A 17,092-nucleotide genomic window follows, 5' to 3' on the forward strand; every position below is an offset into this window, starting at 1 on the left:
AAAAAACAACAACAATCAAGCAGTATATAATTTTTATGAAATCAGTCAATCAAATAATAGCAGTTCCAAACTGTGTCTCTTAGTATATACGTAGGAGCTATGGTGTGTACAAAGATTTACCCATTGCTGATGAGAGTTCTGCAACCAGCATGAAGAATCAGCCCAAGAAGCTCTTGCAGGAACTTGAACTATGCACTAGTGTCTGTTTGCAATACTTGGTTATTTTATCTTAAGACTCATCCCACGGTTCCTTCCCCAGCAGTCTAAGGCATCATGTCTCTCTTTGCTCCTCTCTCTTCATTTCTCTGTGTCTTATGGGAGACCAGGAGGAGGAAAGCTCCTTACAGCAGGAGGTGGAGACTCCTTGGCTTCTTCAGCAGCCTGCCTCCACTCTGTCTCCTGGCCCGCCTCCTCTCCTGCCTCTCCTGGACAGCCCTCTGCCCCAGCCTCTCCCTGCTCACTAAACCCTGTTACCTCTTCATCTTCCAACACCTCCTCCTCCCAGTCTGTTCCCTCTTCTCTCTCCATCTTCTCATGGTCATCCCACCACTAATTCCCTGGCTCTGAGTCTTCTTCCCCTGGGAGTTCCCCAACTGGTACCACCCCCCACTCCTCTGCGTCCAGCCAGTCCATGACACAGGCCCTGCTTCACAAGTGTTCTTATCTGGATGAGTTACAGATAGGTAGCCGTGTTGGTCTGCCATAGTCAAAATAAAAAAAATCCTTCCTGTAGCACCTTTAAGACCAACTAAGTTAGTTCTTGGTATGTGCTTTCGTGTGCAAGCACACTTCTTCAGATACACTGAAACAGAAGTTGCCAGATCCTTCTATATAGTGAGAAGGTGGGGAGGGGTATTACTCAGAAGGGTGGTGGGAATGGGAGATTGGCAGATAGCTGAGATGAGCCTGCTGACGACTCTTAACGACTGTAATAGGTCTTACAGGAAAAGGCAAGGGGTGAGAAGGTGAGAAATGGCTTAGTCATGTATAATGGGATAAGAATCCAATGTCTTTGTTCAAACCAGGTCTCTCCATGGTTTTAAGTTTGGTAATGAGTTGCAATTCAGCAGCTTCTCTTTCCAGTCTATTTCTGAAATTCCTTTGTAGTAAAACAGCTACTTTGAGATCTTGTATAGAATGTCCTGGGAGATTGAAGTGTTCTCCTACTGGTTTCTCTGTTTTGTGATTCTTGATGTCAGATTTATGTCCATTTATTCTTTGGCGTAAGGTTTGGCCTGTTTGTCCAATATAGAGAGCTGAAGGACACTGTTGGCATTTGATGCCATACACAATGTTAGATGATGAGCAATTGAATAGTCCCGAGATGGTATGTGTGATGTTGTTGGGGCCAACACCATTACTGGCCCCAACAACATCACACATACCATCTCGGGACTATTCAATTGCTCATCATTGAACAAAGACATTGGATTCTTATCCCATTATACATGACTAAGCCATTTCTCACCTTCTCACCCCTTGCCTTTTCCTGTAAGACCTATTACAGTCGTTAAGAGTCGTCAGCAGGCTCATCTCAGCTATCTGCCAATCTCCCATTCCCACCACCCTTCTGAGTAATACCCCTCCCCACCTTCTCACTATATAGAAGGATCTGGCAACTTCTGTTTCAGTGTATCTGAAGAAGTGTGCTTGCACACGAAAGCTCATACCAAGAACTAACTTAGTTGGTCTTAAAGGTGCTACTGGAAGGATTTTTTTTATCTTATCTGGATGAAACGTCCTTGATGTCTGGCAATGCCTCTTCCTTGTCTGCATGGGGGACAAAGAGAGCTGTGCATGGAAACTAGCTCATTGTACAAAGGTAGAATTTGCTTTCATTACTTCACACTTTTCTGCCTTTATCCAAACCACCAATTGCAAAGTGGCCCTCTGACAGTTGTCCAGGTTGGAATGGACAAAAAGTGCTGTAAAAAGTTATCCACCCCAGGGCTGAGATATCTAACTCTGTCTTTAGCTCCCCAAAATTCAGCTCTGTGTAGCAGTTGGCCTAAAACCTTGTCAGAAAAAATATACGTATATTCAAAGCTGGAATCACTAGTTCCTTTCCTTTATGTACTAAGGAAAAACATTCAAAGTGTAAAGTTTTAGTAAATGATTGTTTAATGGCAAAAAATGGCATGCTCATATTAATCTTTCCTCACAAATAAGACCCAAATATCTGAAATATTTCACTTGCTCAGTCACCTAGCTACCAAGTAGCCATTTACTTTTCTGTGATGTATTTTGGAGTTGTTGATATTGTTAATGCTAACTGCTTCTCCCAGCATAGGGATTTGCTGTTCCTCGTTGATCACTTTTGGCCCCTAAACATTTTTTCTTTTAGGGAAAAAAGCACTGATAGAGACAATGTTATTTCAATGAAAGCAACATTATTTCTATTGACAAAAGAGCAGAGTGAGACTTCAAATGTGAGAAAAGTTGGTATTAAATCCATAAAAAAAACATAACAGACCGGCGACTTCTTGTGTTCTTGTGTCTGTACATCAATTATCCGCTCCAAAGGGAATGTCCGGTCTCACCTGATTTGCACTTGGGGATTAAGATTAGGAACACTCCAAGCCTTGTTTGGACTGCCTGGTTCATGCTAATGCTGGAAAACTAAGAGTCCTATTCAAAAAGAAATATTTGGCTTGCTTCCCTCCAATTCACATTATCATTACTCAAGGGAAGTATCTAATGCTTTTCCCTACATAAGTTGTTCTTGTGTGACATCTATTAAGCGTGTGTTTCCATACCCCAGTGCACCTAGTTTTGTGAACACTTCACTTTTAAGCACCTCCGAGATGTACAGCTCTGAAAAAAGGGCATCGAGTCAGATGCTAAATAGGCCTGCATAGCTCTGAGGTATATAATGCACATATTCATCAAAAGCCTTTGAACAAATCATTAAAAAGTGGAGAACTACAAGTTACTAGTGCCCTGGGAGAAGCAAAAATTACATGCCGTCCACTCAAGTGAGTAATTGCCGGAGCATACAGTAAGGCAGTGTATGAAGTACAGCAGCTTATCTATGAAGTGGAAACCTTTGGCCCATCACACCACACACGGATATGTGTCCCTGGAGGAACAGGCTTGTATGTGGGTATCTGTACAGTCTCTGCCAGACTTCAGAAACATTTTTGTGGCAGCTGAACATTGTAAAACACGTGCAATATTTATTTGATTTGAGGCTGGGATTTAGAAAGATTACTTCAACAAAGGGTGTAATCACCTCTTCTCCACTGGTGTTTTAAGAAGCAGTCCAAGAAATCCAATCATGTTCTCATAAGCTGAAGACTAATTTGCACTGCTGAACTGAGCTAAAATTACTGGGTTAACCAAATCAGGTCTACATAGGGCATTGGCCTGACTTGGTGCAAGGCAGCCTCCTATAGGGAAGTTTTTAATGTTTGATGTTTTATTGTGCTCTTGATATTCTGTTGTGAGCCACCCAGAGTGGCTGGGGAAATCCAGTGAGATGGGTGGGGTATAAATAAATTTTTGTTGTTGTTGTTCCTTATGTTCCAGTGGCTTTTTTCCCAAATGGCTGCATGCTGTCCAGTACCTCATGCAGACACCAGGGCTTTCCCAGCCCTGCCTCTCACTGATGAAGTACATAGAGATTTGCGCACATGGTTCGATTGTATGTTGGATGGGATTTGAGACATCCTTATGTAAAAAAGGTAAAGGACCCCTGACAGTTAAGTCCAGTCACAGACAACTCATCTCACTTTACAGGCCAAGGGAGTAGGCATTTGTCCACAGACAGGAAGCATGACTAAGCCGCTTCTGGCGCAATGGAGCACCAAAACCAGAGCAGCGCACGGAAACGCCATTTACCTTCCTGCTGGAGCGGTACCTAGTTATCTACTTGCACTTTTTTGGTGTGTTTTCGAACTGCTAGGTTGGCAGGAGCTGGGACCAAGCAATGGGAGCTCACCCTGTTGCGGGGATTCGAACCTCCGACCTTCTGATCAGCAAGCCCAAGAGGCTCAGTGGTTTAGACCACAGCACCACCCACGTCCCTTCTCCTTACATAGTCTCAGCCTATTGTGGGGAGGAGGATGGTTGTCTCTGAGAACCACTGATCTCTGATAATTTCTATAAATGTTCCCCCATTTTCTGCAAGGATGTGGGTTGCCTGAGAAAAATTACTATGCAGATTAAGCTAATTTGCATTGGAAAATTTTCAGTTTGCATTGGAAAATTATCTGATGCCCAAGAGAGTGATCTAAATTAGCACCTTTATTTTACTTGTTATTTAGTTAGCAAAGTGAAACACTTTGAAACTAAACTCCCAAACCTGTCTTATGCAGTATTGCATTTGCAACTTGTATCCATTCCACAGAAAAATAAAGCACCAGGGGTGGGGTGGGGGAATCTGCCGTTGTTGGTGCTTTTCTGTCCTTCATGCTATTCCTGTGAGGCATGGGATGGGATCACTGAGATTTATTTACTGAGCACTTCTGTTTTGGAGATTCCAGGGATGGGACTTGGTACCTTCTGCATTCAAAGCAGGTGCTCTACCCCTATGGCACTACTTGCAACATTCCTGCTGCAATAGCTAAATAGAACCTCAGTGAACAGAATAAGTGTACTTATTCAATGTATCTGCCGAGGACAAACGAGAATTTAATGATCACCTTGATGCCTTGTTCCTTGTGAGTTTCTCAGAGACATCTGATTGGCCTCTGCTGGAAACAACAGAATGCTCAACTAGATCCTGTCTGGTCTTACCAAGGCAATCTTTATGTCCTTATTGCAATATCTATCCAGCTAGAGGAACACCATTCTCCTGCTTCTGTTGGCAGTTCACATGTCTCTTTTCACTTTGTCTCCACAATTTTAATGAGTGTGGTCACAGATGTTACAGTGGTCAAGGCCATTTCTTGGACACTGGTGCTCGCTGATAATAGGCTGAACATATTCTTAAATCAAAGTCTTAGCACTGACTTCTAAAGAAGATATGTTAACGTCAGTCACCAGAAGCAGCAAAGAATGAAATGAACATTTATTTGACTTATGTCCTATATGACTTGGTGAGCTAATTAGTTGTCTCCTCTGAATATTTTTGAGAGAGGACTCTGTGCATACAGATATTCCAGAATGATGTGTACACACTAAAAACTGTTGAAAGCAATCTGTTCAGCATTGGAAACATGTGGGAGACAGATGAGCAAGAGTTACACAACTAATCTGCATATTCTAGTTAGACAAATTTGGCACTTTCATGAACAGAGACATAGTTTGTGTAGCTTGTGAGAGCTGAATGATTTCAGAGAAAATGTCTAACAATTCTTGAACTACTTTCATTTGTCTAACTAAACATTGAATTATTTTTAAAAGTCAAGCTTTGCATCTGCTTTGTTTTGACCCTATGTATTCATTCATTTGGAAACTCCTATTCAGTTAGAATTGTACCACCAGTTAAGATTTTCAAATGAAAAAGGGTGAAGGTTATGACTCAATAACACCAACAGGCCAACTAAATGCAAAATACTGTGTCACATTTAGAATCACTGCATATTAGCTTACCTACTAATACAAATCACCAGAAATTCATCCAATCCTGAAGGTCTGAGAGCACACCTGGAAAATGATATGACTTGAACCTTCTTCAGAGGACTGGAGCTATCCATGTGCTGAGATAAATGTATAGAGTAGGAGCATGACTATACCACTTCACCTGTCCCTGCTATAACACACCCCATTGGCCACACCTTCCGAACATCCATGTGTTGAGCATTATTTCTGCAAATGCAACCTTATTCACAGAGGCTTCCCATTTTCAGACATTGTGCTCAGCATGCAGGTTTCCAAGGGCTAAACCAATAGGATGAGTTATGTCAGGATCGTGGCCAAGAAACACAATTCTACATTCTCCCTGTATATAGTCCAATGCATAGACAGCAATGTCCGAAGAGGTCTTTGGTCTGAAAGGAATTTTGTGGTAACCACCTGATGACATGATCAGTGCACAGATGGAAAAGTCAATAGCACATTTATATACGATGTGGAATATCTATGCTCGTAATCTCTCATGTTTTGCTTAATAACAACTTTGGAGAGGCAGTTGTTACTACAGTGGTACCTCTGGTTGCGAATGGGATCCATACTGGAGGCCCGTTCGCAACATGAGCAGAACACAACCTGCAGTGGCGCATCTGCGCATGCGCGGATTGCGATTCACCGCTTCTGTGCATGTGCGTGATTTCATTTTGCACGTCTGTGCTTGCGTGAGTGGTGAAACCTGGAAGTAACCCTTTCCGGGATGTCCAGGTTGCCATGGGACGCAACCTGAAAAAACGTATCATGAAGCAAACATAACATGAGGTATGACTGTACACTGGAGGAGAGACTTTTAATCCTTCTGCCTGTGCCCATCAATCCCACTCCAAATGCTGCTATTTGCACTGAAAGGTAAAACAAACAGAGAGAGAGATGCCTGTATCACTTCCTCATAAGGCAAATAGCAGCTTATGGGTCACCCTGATACACAGTGAGATGATAAAAATAGCAGCAGCAACATGTCCACCAGCAATATGGGAGGCATTAACCCCACTCTTTCCCATCCTGGCCCTGACTGGATTTGGAGGCTCCATGCCTTCTATTTACTGTAAAAATAGAAATGCAGGAAGTCTTGATTTCTGATCTCCCATGGATAGTTGTACCACTCTGCAGATTCAGGAGCTTGCAAAGGGACACCAGGGAAAGGACGGCCTCCGTGATATATAGAAGTTAAGCTGCTGGTGTGTGTTTGTTTTGTTTTTTGAGGTGTGGGGTATTTAAATGACTGTGGGAATGTTCAGGGATGCAGGAGAGGATATATTGTCTGATTATATCCTTATCCAACTTGTGTTAACAAGTTCCACAATTTCAGAAGAGAAACATTCCCCTCTTTTAAATTTGCAGTGGATGCGTTTTGCTCAGGCTCGCTAAAGCCTCTATAATAACTGTTCTGGTATTTCCCCCTTATTCCCTCATAAAAGATAAGACACGACACAGTCTTCTACAAAAGTATAAAAAAAGAGTTTACTCACATTCTGTTCACAATCGGATCCCAGAAGGCAGACTTAGCTTAGAAAAGTAACATACACTTGGAAACTATTCCATAAGAAGACAGTCCCTTTGGCCTCTCTTGGCTGGAAGCCAAGACGGCATCTTTGGCTAAGCAGATGTTGCTTCTTCGATGCATGTGGTGAAAGGGAGAGAGATGGCTGCCCTGCCCTGTGCTTTTGTCGTTACCTGCACAGGTGAGGCCACACCCACCTCTAGTCACATGCAGAGGAAATCTGTCCCAGCCCAGAAGGAAACAGGAAGTTTACTTGCTGGCTGAACAAATATTCCTCCCCATGCGCAAACATGTTCACTCTAGGAATGTTGTACTTGACTGCTCCTGTGTTTCGCATCCCACAATGACCACCTTCAAATTATGATCAGAAGAAAATATTGAATTGGTGCAAATGCTAGGCTGTAGGTGCAAATTCCTGCTTTGCAGGGGGTTGGACTAAATGATCCTCGGGTCCCTTCCAACTCTACAACTACATGATTCTATGATACACACAACACAAGAGACAGACTATGGCATACTGTTTGAGAATTTGTACCAGCAATTCTCAAACGGTAGGCCATAAAACAGCTAGTTGTGTGCTATGAGAAAAAGTAATAATTCAATAATTTAAAGTTCTGGGTAAAATTCATTAATTGTTCAGCTTTACTCCATTCTGTAGCAGCATTCCTGAAAGTACGTACCTTGGGAGAGTTCTAGGGGTATGAACCTGGTCTCCATTAATGCCACGGCATTTTAAGAAGGGTAACATAAGACCTTAGGAAAGCTGGGCATACATTTTCAAAGGCAAGAAAAAGCATGTGTGGTTTTATGCTTCGTTTTCATGTTTCATTTGTATGCCCTCTGCATTTTTTTTCATGTGGTTAATATCACTCAAGCATGGCTGATATTTTAGTAGTTCGACTTCATGTTATTTTTATACAAAATATACCCTTGAGGTAATTTCAATCATTCCCAACCTCAAACTGAATTTAATAATAAAAAATAGTCTATTGAATTAAACTGCATATGCTAAATGTTATCATTGGCACAAAGATTAATTTTCCCTGGGCAAAAATTAACAATTTAGGCTGCAATACAGCTACTGCCGCTTGTCTCTAGAAGGGAACAAATGGAAGCTAATGGAGTAGGGTTCATATACACAGCAATATCAGGAGATTAGCAGTGTGCAGCTAGCTTGAAACAAACAGTAAAGGAGGCTCATCAACAGTAAGCAAGGCCCTTAAAGCATAGTGTTCCTATTCCAGAGCTCCATAGGTGTTCTGATGCACTTCTGAAGCATCCATTTGAAGAGGCACATGTGGCGTATCCCCCATCATTCATGTGGATGGGTGAAGCTCTTTGTTTGCATCAGATTTCCCACATATACAAGAATAGCTGGGTCTGATTCAATATGGACAATGGTTAAGTTCTCAGCCAGTTTATGCGACACACTTTGACCAACGCTGAACATTGCACAAAGGTCAGAAAGAGGGAGTAACTCATGGTTTGTCTTTCCCTTCGCAGGCACAGTTGAGGAACCTTCAGGAGATCACTTGGAGTGAGGCAGAGCAGAGAAGTCCCTTATGAAGTGGTGATAATAATCTGTGAATCCTAGGAAGTGATATTTCCTTGCGGGGTGTGTCATTGTAGTAGTGCTTGAACTTTAGCAGGGTTTATCTAGAGTTCTGGGGAGTGGAGGGTGGAATTACAGACCACAGGAATTCTTCTATCATTCTTCAGCTGGTGGCCTCATAACAGTGAAGGCAAGAAGTCTCTGGATGCTACTGAGGTTGCTTTTTATGGGAGAAAGCACTAACAAAATGCCTTAAGGTGCTGCAGCATACCTTCTGTGGTCTCCATCAGTTCTCCTCCTCCTTGGTCACCTGGGAATGGTCTCTTCTCAGCTGCATAGGCTTTGGCTTGGCTGTTGTGGGAGGTCTACAGCTGAGATCACTGAGAAAGGAGAAAGGGGAAGGATGAGGGTGAGCTGGCCCCTGTGGGCAGCACAGAGCAGGAAAAAAATCCTATTTTGAACCAGGCAATAACAAACTTTGGCAATGTCAATAAATTCTGCCCGGACACTGAGGTCCAGCGCCGAGGGCCTTCTGGAAATTCTCTCACTGCAAGAAGTGAGGTTACAGGGAGCCAGGCAGAGTGGCGCCTGCCCTGTGGAATGCCCTCCCACCAGATGTCAAGGAAATAAACAACTATCTGACTTTTAGAAGACATCTGAAGGCAGCCGTGTTTAGGGAAGTTTTTAATGTTTGAAATTTTATTCTGTTTAATATACTTGTGGGAGTTGCCCAGAATGGCTGGGGAAACCCAGCCAGATGGGCAGGGTATAAATAAATTATTATTATTATTATTATTATTATTATTATTATTATTATCAACAACAACGACAGTGGGGAATCACCAGGGGCTTCATTAGTTTCACCGTCTGAGCCATGAGGCCATTTTGGTCAAGCCACACACACTAGATGTCATATATTATGTCGGGTGTGTGGCAGGTAAAGATGTAGCTGGGCTGGAAGAAGGTTGGCAGGCACTGCAGGTCAGCTGCAGGTCAGTTGCAAAGCTTTGTGATCAAGCCCAGCGGATGAGCTGATAATTGAGGCTTCTGCACACAGTGCTGTGCAAAAATGGGTCCATCCAATGTCATTGTGGCATCATGTGATTGGCAGTTAGATGACTACGCCCACCTGAGGCAGGGAGGATGAGGGTCTGGGTAATAGGCCCACCTCTGCCATAAATTCAGCCTTCAGAGTATATAAAATATCTTAATTAAAAATGAATGAATAAAAAATGACCCTTCCCCTCTGAGAGATGGCTGGTGCCAACTCTCATATATTGAAGACATCACCCAAAGATATACCTTTTCGCTTTGGCATTTGCTGGATAATCATGCCTGTGCCTGTTTGTTGTCATTATTTTACATTTCTCAGGTTGTTATGAAGAGTGATGTGTTATGTTTATTCCTGCTGTTTTACTATACGTGTTGTGTTTTAACTTTCCATGCAATCTGCTCTGGGATTGCTATCTTAATGAAGAGTGGGTAATAAATATTTTAAATAAATAAATAAAAACCTCTATTCTGAAATGTGGTGGGTTTATATTATGGTGGCTACCCAGATAAATCAGCAGATGAGAGCAATCGCTTCCTGATACGTTTACCTACCTAGGACAAAATAATAGCTTCCCCATCTCTGCTCACCAAATAAAGGCTATTTCGATGACGAGGAAGACAATTCATGTGCGAAGAGGCCTGAAATTCTTTGATGCTTCTTCTTTCCTTCTTCTTCCCTGAAGCCACACTGAGACCTTTTTGCACTGGGTGGAAGATCAGGAAGGACAACAGATATTCTCTATCACACGTCTAGCTCTGGCACCCAACTACCACCATTTTGGTGGCTGCTGTCTAACCACCACCACCACACTGTGGGATGGATGAGGCTACTGGCCTTGGCTCCTGGCCTTGGCTACTGGCAGTCTAGAAGCCCCAGTGCCACTTTGTCATTGTAGCAAAGTGGTTGACAGAGCCCCTGCAGGGCTGTGTGGGTTGCCCATACCTCATTCTGAGGAAGGCTCCTTCCTCTGGACAAGACACTGTGAAAGAGGTGGCCCCAGAGACCACCTGCGCTGCCACCATTTTGCTGCAGCAAGCACTGCTTAAGGTTTCATGGTCACAAACCACTCCACAAGAATCCTTCATAAGAACATAAAGAAAAGCCCCACTGGATCAGGCCAGAGGACCATCTAGACCAGCATCCTGTTCTCAATGTGGCCATCCGGATGCAAAACTGGAGTGCAACCGAGTGAAACATTGCCAGCTGAGAAGATGATTCTGGAGAGATTTGTACACCTGCACTGCTGCCACTGATGTAGTGTCAGAAACCCAAGCAGCAGGAGGGGGGGCCCTAGGACCTGAAGAGAAAAGTGCTGAAGGGAGTAGTGGCTGCAAGTCTGATCCAGTGTGAGGGACCCTGCTGAGGAGGGCTGCACTGAGGAGGAATGGTGGGAGACTCCCCCTCCCCCTGCTCTGGATCAGGATCCTGGATCTTCCCAGGAGCAGGAGGACAATATAGATCTGGAACAGTGGTTTGCCGAGCGACATAGTTCAGAAGGCAGAAGCTGGGAAATACTGGATGGGGAACAGCTAGAAGAAGAAACACTGGGAGAGAGAGGGTTAAAATATTCACTGTCTCTGGAAAGCATTCATCTGCTCTCCCCAAAGTCATGAAGAGCTGAGAAAGTGGCAGAACAGAAAGCACACAAAACGCAGAGGGTACAAGCTCAGGTTATACGACAGAGAAGTGACATGGATTAATAGGGACGTAAGGGGGTGGAATTCTTAACTGGGAGCACCACCATTTCTAGGAAATGGTTTCTTTGTTCTCTCACTATGATTATTAAAGTTTCTAACTGGTAAGAAGACTCCCTTTCCTTGTTCTGCTTATCTACTGCCACGGTGGGGAGGAAGCTGATTGCATGAAGCCTGACATCTAGGCAGCGGAATACTTACACTCACAGTCCATTTGACCTATGTTTTCTGTAGCATTAGATGGCATGGATCCACTGCGTGTCTTACAACCACTGTGAGGTTACACTGGAAACAGATAGAATTAACAAGCCACCATTTCATTTCATGAAGAAAGGTATTAGGTTAGAAACCAGAGATATTACTCAGTATGGACATAAGGGCTGTCCTCCAGACATAGAATCATATAATTGTGCAGTTGGAAAGGGACCCAATGGGCATCTAATCCAACCCCATGCAATGCAGGAACATTTGCAACTAGTTCTGCACTTCTGGTAAGACTTTATTTGCAATAGCCCAGCAACTGCTCAGACATGAGACAACATGGGTGGTCCATTTAGATGCATGGGTGGGTTTCAAAGTAATGATGTACAGTACCACTGAGTACACATCCTTGGACTCTCATAAAGTATATATTTGGATAGTGGCCACACTGCATGAAAGACAACTAGCAAACTAGGGGTATACTGAAGTCAACTAAAAATGGGGAACACGTTGATTTAATGGTTATGACTTTCATTCAGGCTGCTTGACTGGTATAAAACAAACTGTACCCTTTGAAAGCAATATTTTATAGAGATGATTGTCGTGGGTACAGGTGATGAGGATACAGGGACTGAAGCAACCAGTGCACCTAAATCAGGATAAGTTGTTATTAATTGCCATCCAGTGCTTGGGCAAGTCTATGGGCATTATGGATTTTCATAGACATTTCCTATTCCAAATCAATCAAAATGTAATAATGCAACATGCAATAATGGGAATGAAAACAGGTAAGTTCAAAAATCAAACAATAGGAGATTCTGTTTTCCTTACATTCTGCAACAAGTGCTTCCATGTAGCTGGCTCATCAAGGGTAATGGATGCAATAGCGAAGGTAACTTCATAATGAAACTGGTCAGGCTAGTAAATAATAATGAAACTAGTCAGAGTAGATGGAAGGGGGGTTTTTTGTCTCATGTGACCGTACCATTTCCCAGACTCAAATTGCGTTTTCAGATTTTTACTGAAGATATAAAATTAGCTATGCAAACTTTTCTCAAGTGTTGAATGGATAATATTTGCTGCAAATATTTGGAAGATTACTCAGCATTGCTTTTACATGCAACAGCTACAGAATTATTCCCCCCACCTACCCAACTTTGTAGAGACCCCCATGCCCATTGACATTTCTCTGTTTAATTGCAATTTAAATTGTGGTGTATTTCATTAGATCTCAGAATGGATTAGTATGCTCCATTAATTTAGTAGTTACATATTTAAAAGGTTTAACCCTTTATTTTACTAGTCTTACATGAATCTTGGGCTACAAATTTTAAAGAGCTTCTTCAGTTTTGGTAACTTCAGTGCTGTTGAAGGAGTGTTTAGGGATCAGGCTTTAAATTACAAAAAGTGTTGATATTTTGGGTGTTATGAAAGTTCTTCACAGGAATTCAAGGCTGATATGGCCCATTCTTCTCTATTAAAATTTTTAGATCACTATATATATTTATATTGTTTTCTTCCTTGCCTACATGGTTTATTTTTTATTTTTGCATATCATGAGCACTCCCACTTTACATTGTGGATGCCCTTTGCGGGATTGCGCGCGGTGCTACAGTTCCCAGGGAACTTACTGGCAAACAGGGGCTGGCCTGCCTCTCAGTGTTATTATTGGAGGTTCACGCCCAGCCTCAGTTAGTCAATTTACACTGCTGGGAGGTGGGGCCAGTCCCATTATATATAGGGGGTGGAGCTGACAGTAGCCAGGCAGTTGGCTCAGGAGATTCACCCTCCCTACCCTCCCTTAGTTTAATGTTTTCTTGTTTGCAGGTTAACTTTTTCTTCCTGTTTAGCAGGTTCTATTACAGTCTTTGGTTGCTGTTGAAGGACAGGGGAGAAATTTTCCTGCATTGGCAGGTTTTTTCTTTCCCATAGCAATTTGTCACAACTTTGGTGGTTTATGGCCTTGGGTGGAATCTTTTATTCTTTTCTTTCCTATAATGGTGTGTGTGTGTGTGTGTGTGTGTGTGTGTGTGTGTGTGTGTGTGAAATGGTGACTCACCCTCATGAGGTGGCAATTCCAGGGTACCCTCTTAAAAGGGGTTATATAATGGGTGTCACTGGCCATAAACTGAAAGGTTGTCAGTGAACTACCCTGCGTGTGGGGATATGGGCTGGGCTGCCTGCGTACACATACATCTCGCAGTGCATCCCCATATCCCCTTTACCCTGATGTGCCCCAGTTCCCCTGGCTGGGGGGCTGGGAGGGATACACGTCCAAGGCCAAAGCCAAGGTCTTCCTACATTCAGAAGTTAAATAAAGTTGTGGCCTAATATTAATTCCATAACACATTGTCAGAATCTTTATTCCTTCCTAATGATCCCTGGGGGCTGGGGCTGTCACGGCCTGGTAACGCAATAATAATAATGTTATTATTTGTATCCCGCCTATATTGGATGGGGTGGAGGTCTCCCTCTGCTCAGCCCAAAACAGTCCACTTCTCCAGCACACAAATCCTCTCCTCTTTCCACCTGCCCAAAGTACAGGTGGATGGGACAGCCACTGGCAAGATTCCCACAAGTGCTAGCCCATAGAAAGCCTCCCAAATTTGCATTCCAGTGAGGGGCTGAACTGGCCCAATAGCCACTAGATCCTGAGCTGATCTCACTCCCATCGCTTGATGGCACTAGGCCAGACCTGGGTCCAGTCACTCTGACAGCTCTAGGCTGGCATAGCATGGAACAGAGGATTGTCTCCTCCCTTCCTTCCTTCCTGCCTTCCATCCTAGCCAGCCAGTGTGATGAGGTGGTAGCTGTTTGGCAGTGGGGGCCCAGTTGTTCTGGAGGAAGTCCAGTCTGCATTTGGGAACGGCAAGGTTAGACTAGTGTGCCAGCTGCGCCCATTCCTTGAGATGCCTGATTTGGCCACAGCGGCACACAACCTTTGGTACAACCCATTTGGATACAATATGTTCTACTGGGGTTGCCTTCAAAAAGTGCTCAGAAACATCAACTGGCTCAAAAAGCTGCAGCCGGTTCGCTGACCAGGGCTGGTTATATGGAACATATGACTCTCTTGTTGCAACAGCTCCACTGCATCTGAGGAAAGACCCCCTTCCTCAGTGTGGGATGGTGTGGGCATTCTGAAGGCCATTTTATGGGCCAATAGGCAGCATTCCCTTGTCCAGCTAGCCAGTTGCATCCATGGTAACCACCAGCAATGACAATGGCCGGTGAGCCCTGCAGGAGGCAGATGGAGGGACACACAAACCACTGCCCCTCCTGACCCAACTCCTGGCTCATCATAGGTCTGTCCCTGTTGGTTGTGCTCAAGTGTTGAAGCATGTCCGGCAGGGGCATATTTGGTTCTCCTCACCCCCACCTTTGAATGGCAGGCACTTTCCTCCACCCCAGGCCAAATCAGAACCTTCGTATGAAACTCCCTGCAGTTTCCAAACAGGTTTGCCATGCGGAAGATAAACACAATTCCAAAACTCCCTTGGTGGTGTGGAAGGAGTCATGTGATTCTTTGGATCCAGGCCATAATATACATTACTGGAAGAACAGCGGTTGTGCTTTTGGAAAACTGGCTTCTCTCTTTGTATTTTACACACTTAAAACTGCAATCCTGCAGAGCACTCGGCTGATTAACTCCCATTGCTATCAGTGGGGATAGAAAACTGCCTAGTTACGTACAGGATTGATGCAAATTATGATTTTCAATATATTTGTGGCTTTGGGAAAAGGTCATCAGGTTTCCTTGGGAAATAGTATACTTTGAATAGAGCAATAAAATGTTGAAATCATATACGGATCTTCTACTGTTTTGGGCTGACTGGCCGAAAGTCTTCCACAGAGAACTGTAACAAAATTTGTTCAGAATATTTAATAAAATTGTTGTGGCTGCATGAACTGCTGTTTGGTTTATTTCTGTTATGAAGAGTAAAATTTTTTATTGTATGAGGGGACGTATTTGTATTGTGCGTAGATGAGGTCAGAACTGATTTAAGAAGTTCTGAGCAGGCATCACACATAGCAATGATATGTATTATTTTCATCCTCACCCCAACCCATATACTCATTCCTAAACACACCTGTTTGAAAAGGGGTTTATTGGTTTAGCATTTATTTTCACATACAGCATGCTTAGGATTTTAGGTTTACACAAAAGGGGCAGAGGAGGGAGCATTAAAACAATCCTTCTGATCTATGAAGCAAGTTCAAGTAGAAAACATGTCAGATTTTTGTAATTATCTCATAATGGTTTTAGCCAACTTAGAATCCCCTGTAGAACCTTTTTTTTTTTAAGTCTATTTTAGTTCTAAACCAAACAATAAATTTCAAAAGTTTGGTGTTCCAATAAATTTATACTGACATATATGCTATGAGCCAAACTGGAAATGCAAGAGAAGATTGCTATGCAAGTTATTAAGTGTCATCACAACATCAGTTTCCTTTTATAAAACATATGAATCCACAAGATGCAAATGGGTACTTTTGGGATGCTGAACTATCAATGTAACATCTGACAGATGCACTGTGAATTTATCACAAGCAAAAAAAAAAGAACATTAAAAATATATAAGTAACACAATTCTTTTGGGAATTTCTACAAACATACAAAAATCAAGAATACAAAAATTAATATAATTCTGATTTTAGTTGCCCATGTTAATTTGATGATTAAACATGCCAAAAAAAATAGGATATTCTCATTTGTTCATCTTCTGTCCATTGACATAAATTTTTGAAAGACTGCTAATGACGGAATAGCACTGTCCACTTTTTTTAAAATGTGATGTTTAAAATTAATATGCAAAAGTCAACAAGTTAATGTTTCTGCACTTACCAAATACTAACCAATTCAATCATACTTTTTGCCACCGAAATTATCTGAAAACCCCATCTTTAGGACTTTCATTTTTTTACTCTCCTGTCCCTTTTTTATCTGTTTTAGGGATTTGTTGTCTTTCAGTTTTGTGGGTGATTTGCACAATGACTGGAAAGAGAAAAAGCAGGTTCAAAATGGGTTCAGATCATCATTAACACAACACCTCAGGAACAAGGTAGTACTGTACTTGAAAGTATTCAGTGCCAAATTAGACTGGCTCAGTTTCTTGATGATTATTTAAAAGTTTCACAAACTCAGTCCTAAACACTTTATACTTTTATTACAGTGTAACATTCATGCAAAATAGTATGTTAGGATTAGAAAGCTGGGGAATAATGGATGAAAATGACAGAGTGCTGGGTTTGTTTGTTTGTTTTCAGTTTTAGGAGGACATATACTCCTTGAAATTAATGTATCATACCAGCCCAAACCCCCCAAGCTGAAACTCTCATATGGGGAAGATAATGAACTTATACTTTGACTGCATTTCTGAAAGAGTAGTATTATCTTGGCTATAAACCCTTTATTGATAACTGACCTCCCAAAAGTTAAATTTTTGTATGGCCGCTCATACATGAATTCATATATCTATTCAAGTCAACCTACTTGCATGTTTAGCATAGAAGCAGAA

At 42.5% G+C, this 17,092-nt stretch overlaps 1 long non-coding RNA gene across 1 annotated transcript; it reads right to left on the reverse strand.

The window, feature by feature from the left end:
- Positions 1 to 11,240: 11,240 nt before the first annotated feature.
- LOC308478561 lies at positions 11,241 to 16,805 on the reverse strand. Its single transcript, XR_013987154.1, has 3 exons — positions 16,420 to 16,805; positions 12,405 to 12,491; positions 11,241 to 11,657 (listed from the first exon to the last, which is right to left on the reverse strand). It is a non-coding gene; the product is annotated as an uncharacterized lncRNA (long non-coding RNA).
- Positions 16,806 to 17,092: the final 287 nt, after the last annotated feature.

This window comes from Podarcis pityusensis (assembly GCF_964106645.2).
Source record: "Podarcis pityusensis genome assembly, chromosome: 5".
NCBI lineage: Eukaryota > Metazoa > Chordata > Lepidosauria > Squamata > Lacertidae > Podarcis > Podarcis pityusensis.